We start from the raw sequence: 5594 nt of genomic DNA on the forward strand, positions 1-5594 counted from the left end.
TTTGAATATTTCATAAAATTCACTTGTGAAGCCATGTGGTCCAGGATTTTTGTTTGTGGGAGTTTTTTTTTATTAATGCTTTATTTATTTTATTTATTTATTCATTTTAGAAAGGAGAGAGAGAGGGAGAGAAGAGAGAAACAGAGAGAGAGAAGGGGGAGGAGCAGGAAGCATCAACTTCCATATGTGCCTTGACCAGGCAAGCCCAGGGTTTTGAACCAGCGACCTCAGCATTTCCAGGTCGACGCTTTATCCACTGCGCCACCACAGGTCAGGCTAATGCTTTAATTTAATTGGGTATAGTCTGTCTATTCCAATTTCCTAACTCTTCTTGATTCAGTTTTGGTCCAAAATTTTACTTACTAAGAGCTTTTTCTTTTCTATTACTGGTTTGATTTCATTAGTTTTAATTGATCTATATAGGTTTTCTGATTCTTTCTGATTCTGTTTTGGAGGATTGGATGTTTCTAGAAATTTATTCATTTTACCCAGTTTGTTCTATTTGTTGGCATATAGTTAGTTATTCATAGTATTTTATTACAATTCTTTGTTTTTTGTGGTGTCACGTGCCATTTTTTTCATTTATGATTTAATTTATTGTGTCCTCTCTTTTTTTCTGAATGACTGGTTTAAGGTATTTATATCTATCTTTTCAAAGTAGCAGCTTTTTTCTTTCTTTCTTTTTTTTTTTTTTTTTTGTATTTTTATGACGCTGGAAACGGGGAGAGACAGCCAGACAGACTCCCGCATGCGCCTGACCGGGATCCATCCAGCAAGCCCACCAGGGGGCGATGCTCTGCCCACCAGGGAGCGATGCTCTGCCCCTCTGGGGCGTCGCTCTGTTGCGACCAGAGCCACTCTAGCGCCTGGGGCAGAAGCCAAGGAGCCATCCCCAGCACCCAGGCCATCTTTGCTCCAATGGAGCCTCGCTGCGGGAGGGGAAGAGAGAGACAGAGAGGAAGGAGAGGGGGAGGGGTAGAGAAGCAGATGGGCACTTCTCCTGTGTGCCCTGGCCGGGAATCGAACCCGGGACTTCTGCACGCCAGGCCGACGCTCTACCACTGAGCTAACCAGCCAGGGCCTAGCAGCTTTTTTCATTATCTTTTTTTAGTCTCTATGTCATTGATTTTAGCTCTAATCTTTATAATTTCCTTTCTTATACTTACTCCATGCTTTGTTGTTCTGTTTATAGAAGTTTTTATAAGTGTGGGTTTTAATTGTATATTTAAGATTTTTTTTGTTTGTTTCTTGAGAATGGTCTGTAAAGATATGAACTTCCCTCTCAAGATTGCTTTTGCTGTGTCCTATAGATTTTCAGTTGTTGTATATTCACTTTCATTTGTTTCTAAGTAACATTTGATCTCTTCTTTGATCTCACTGTTTACCAATTCCTTTTTTAATAACATGATATTTAATGTACATGTGTTAGAATGTTCTTTAGCTTTTTTAAATGTAATTGATTTCTAGTTTTATGCCATTGTAGTCAGAAAAGATGCTTGATATGATTCTATCGTCTTAAATGTAAAAACATATTTTGTGTCTAATATGTGGTTATCTTTGAGAATATTCCACGTGCACTTGAGACTGTATATTCTGCTTCTTGGGTTAAATTATTCCATAAATAACAATTACATCCAATCAATTTAGTGTATCATTTAAAGTCACTATTTCCTTTTTGATTTTTTGTCTGGAATATCTATCCATTGGCATCAGTGGGGTGTTAAAATCTCTTACTATGAATGTATTGCTGTTAATCTCTCCCTTTCTGTTCACCAAAAATTGTTGTAGTATATATTTAGGTACTACTATATTGGGTGCATATATGTTCACAAGGGTTAGATCTTGTTGTTGGTCTTTATTTTAAGTTTACTTTGTCTGATATAAGTATTGTAAGTATTGTTACTCCAGATTGTTTTTTTAGATTCCATTTGTATGGAATACTTTTTCAATCCTTTTACTTACAGTCTTTGTGTTGCTTTTTTTCTCAGTTTGGTCTCCTTTAGTCAGCATATATAGGTTATGATGCCAAGTTTGTAAGAATGGAGTCAACTCTTATCCCTTCACAGGCAAGAACCTCTAAAGGAGATGTGCACTGAAAGTTCCAGCTCTGAGCAGCTCTCAGATCCACTCACGGAAAGAGCTCAGCAGGGTGGGATCCTCGGTTGCCAATATTGCAGGTAAGCAGGTTAAATGAGTATTGTATCTTGTTGGGAGAATATCACAAGTGAGCTCACAAAGAAGATGGAAATGGACCTCTGCACAGTAGCTACACAATGCCTTTCTGGTTCCCAGAGAAAAATCCTCCCCAGGAGACTTACTACACAACTCCCAGCTCTGTGTAGTACTCTGATCTTCCTGAGTGACTTAGCAAGGCAGAGCCTAAGAAATGGAAGTACAGTCCAAGTGATTCAACAGGTGCGTGCACTGAAGGTGAAAAAGAATGGTCCCTTTTTCAAAACTACAGAGTTCAATAACCCTCTGAGCCTCCACCAAGAGCTTCTTCAGCAAAAAAGTGCCCCAAAGGTCTCTGTTGGGTGCAGCAAGCAGATCCATCTGCATGACCCAAGCACAACAGAGTGGTATCAACAGTAGTCAGAAGACTGGACAGTGAACTCTTCAGGCTGGTGCTAAAACAATAGGTGTACTCAACCCCGGGAAAGTGGCATCTGGATCTCTAGCAGAATCCCTTCTCTCTCAGGCAGCCTGAATTCCGATTGATTTTCACCACCAGATGTTATGTAGGCTCGTCCTCCCATATCTGTTATTCTTAGTTGGGGATCCCTGAGTGGAACTGAGACCTCAAACTCTTGGGGGAAGGAAGTTTTAAGGCTAATATATCTCTCTGGCTTCTCAAAGGCTAATATATCTCTCTGGCTTCTCAACTGTCACATATGTGTGTAGAGGCCAGCCCTTTCCATGTCTCCACCCTTTCTACTAGTCTCTATATGGCTTCTTCTGTAAATTCTTAATTATAAGATTTCAGTTCAGTTATCCTTCAATTTGTTATTCATATTGATTTCTCGATTATTTAGCTGTAAATCTGGTTTGGTATTGGGAATAGATAAATGTAGTCTGTACCTACTATGCATTCATTTTGTAATCTTACATCATTTTTCAACTTACACATTTTATGTTAAGTATTTTTGGATTTTTTCCCACTGTGCAACCTCCTTCAGTGTTTGCAAATTATGGGCAGAAGCCAAGCAATAGTTCAAGGCCAAAGTTTGCTCTGCTATAGGGTATGAGAGACTCAGGGGGACGGGTCTGTCATTAGTACAAACCCATACATTGGATTCGTTTTATTTTCCATGGCAGTGGTGTTGTTAGATATGAGTCTGGGAGTAAACAGTTGACGTATACAGGTGGTTCATAAGTTGAAATCTGCCTGTATTTGTATATGTAATTAAAATTGAACTACATTTTAAAAACAGTTTCCACCCACACTAAAAAATATAGTCTAATTGTTAAATTTAAAAACAATGATACAAATTTAAGGAAGAGCATTTTATTTATCTTTTTCTTTTACTAGCCATTGAAATAATTATTTTTTTACATCAGATACTTAGTAAAACCCGTACAAGTGCAACATCTAGTTAAGTATGCACCTGTGATGTCTGGACAATTTGCAATAATTAGTTTACTATTAACTAAGATTTTATTTTATTTTATTTTTTTACAGAGACAGAGAGAGAGTCAGAGTGAGGGATAGACAGGGACAGACAGACAGGAACGGAGAGATGAGAAGCATCAATCATTAGTTTTTCGTTGCGCATTGTGACACCTTTAGCTGTTCAATGATTGCTTTCTCATATGTGCCTTGACCATGCGCCTTCAGCGGACCAAGTAACCCCTTGCTTGAGCCAGCAACCTTGGGTCCAAGCTGGTGAATTTTTGCTCAAACCAGATGAGCCCACGCTCAAGCTGAAGACCTCGGGGTCTCAAACCTGGGTCTTCCGCATCCCAGTCTGACACTCTATTCACTGCACCACCGCCTGGTCAGGCGTTAACTAAGATTTAATAACAGAAATTACAAAGTTACAAAAGCATTCTGGTATGATAAAAAATAAGCTTATGCAAAAGGGGCTACTATCAATCTTTGGGAATGAGGTTCTCTACATCTCACTGCTACTATTAACCAAGCTCATAGTAAACTTTAGACATTCAAATGCTAATTCTGTGGATAATTTAAAATGGTAGCACACTTAACATAGCACTGAACACGATACAGTGTGGCTATAATAACAGTATTTAAGAGCTTCCCTTCCTCCCGTACTTCAAATCATAGAAAAGAAATGAAAGTGATATTATTGTGTACATAAGGTCTTTCAACATGTCTAAGTCATGCTATTTAAGAACTCATTTATTATGTTTCTGTGCAAGGTTGATCCTGGGATTAAGTAATGAGAAGTACACATTTTGACAATGGATAGAATTGGTGTGGATGACCATTACATTTTTTATTAGACAGTGTCAATTAGTGATCGTTATCTCTATTTTCTGATATGAGGACAGTAAAGGTGAGAATTAGTTTGTTCAGTTGAAAAATGTAAGAGCAAATATCCAAATATGGAGTTTCTAAATATCTGTGCATTTTTTTCATTATACAATACTGCTTCTGATTACATTTAGTTATTTTTATTTACTAATTTATTAGAAGTCTGAAATTATATATGCTTATGATTTAAAATTCAATCAAACTTTAAATAAAATATAAATAAAAAATTAGAAAATCTTAACTCACACTCTACTCCGTCAAAACAATTGATCAGTTTTTACTTTATTTTCCCAAAATTTTTGTAAACATATGTTCTTTTGTTTTCATGATACATATCAGATCTGTATCAGTTTGGATCTTATATGAAACAGATGCAAAGCTATTGTATTTAAAGAGGTTTATTGGGGAAACACCTATAAAGCCTGAAGGGAGAGGGGGAAAATAGTTGTCTGAAATACAAGTCTGACATCTGTGTAATAAAAGAAGGAAGGAGAAAAAATGGGAAGAAACAGTCTCAAACCATGTAACATAACACTGAAAATTTCTCAGATAAACTGATGGTTACTTTCCAAACAAGAATTGCCTATAAAAGGAATTCCAGGTTAGAAATGATCCAAATGTAGCAGGCTCCAACCTTGTCAGTCATTGCCTGGGAGACTGCTAGGGGAAGTGATCCCTCAGCATGAGTACTACAGTGAATCCAAAAGCTTGGCAGCTGGCAGCCGTAGGTCAACTGTGCCAACAACAGCAGGTTACCTTGAAAGGAGATCTGAACAAGAGACCTCCATAGCTTCCAAAGATCATACTATACATAATATTTTACAACTTAGTTTTTTATAATGGTTAACATTAATCAACTTTTAGGTGATGGACCATGTTATAAGCACTTTACATAAGTGTATGCATTTATTCATTATAGCAACCCTTCAAACTCAACACTATTATAATTGTGATCTTAATTTTATAGATGGGGAAAATGAGTATAGAGAGATTAAATAAGTACTCCAAGATCATACAACTACTAATGACTCTCATGACTAATGAAATGTGACATCTCCAATATCCAAGAGTAGAAGATTGTAGTTCTATAATTTAAAGG

The 5594-nt window shown here is 37.1% G+C and overlaps 1 non-coding gene across 1 annotated transcript; it reads right to left on the reverse strand.

Moving 5' to 3' along the window:
• Positions 1 to 3156: 3156 nt before the first annotated feature.
• On the reverse strand, positions 3157 to 3287 carry LOC136318016 (small nucleolar RNA SNORA42/SNORA80 family). The gene has a single exon (XR_010727992.1). It is a non-coding gene; the product is annotated as a small nucleolar RNA SNORA42/SNORA80 family (small nucleolar RNA).
• Positions 3288 to 5594: the final 2307 nt, after the last annotated feature.

This window comes from Saccopteryx bilineata, chromosome X (assembly GCF_036850765.1).
Source record: "Saccopteryx bilineata isolate mSacBil1 chromosome X, mSacBil1_pri_phased_curated, whole genome shotgun sequence".
Taxonomy (NCBI): Eukaryota; Metazoa; Chordata; class Mammalia; order Chiroptera; family Emballonuridae; genus Saccopteryx; species Saccopteryx bilineata.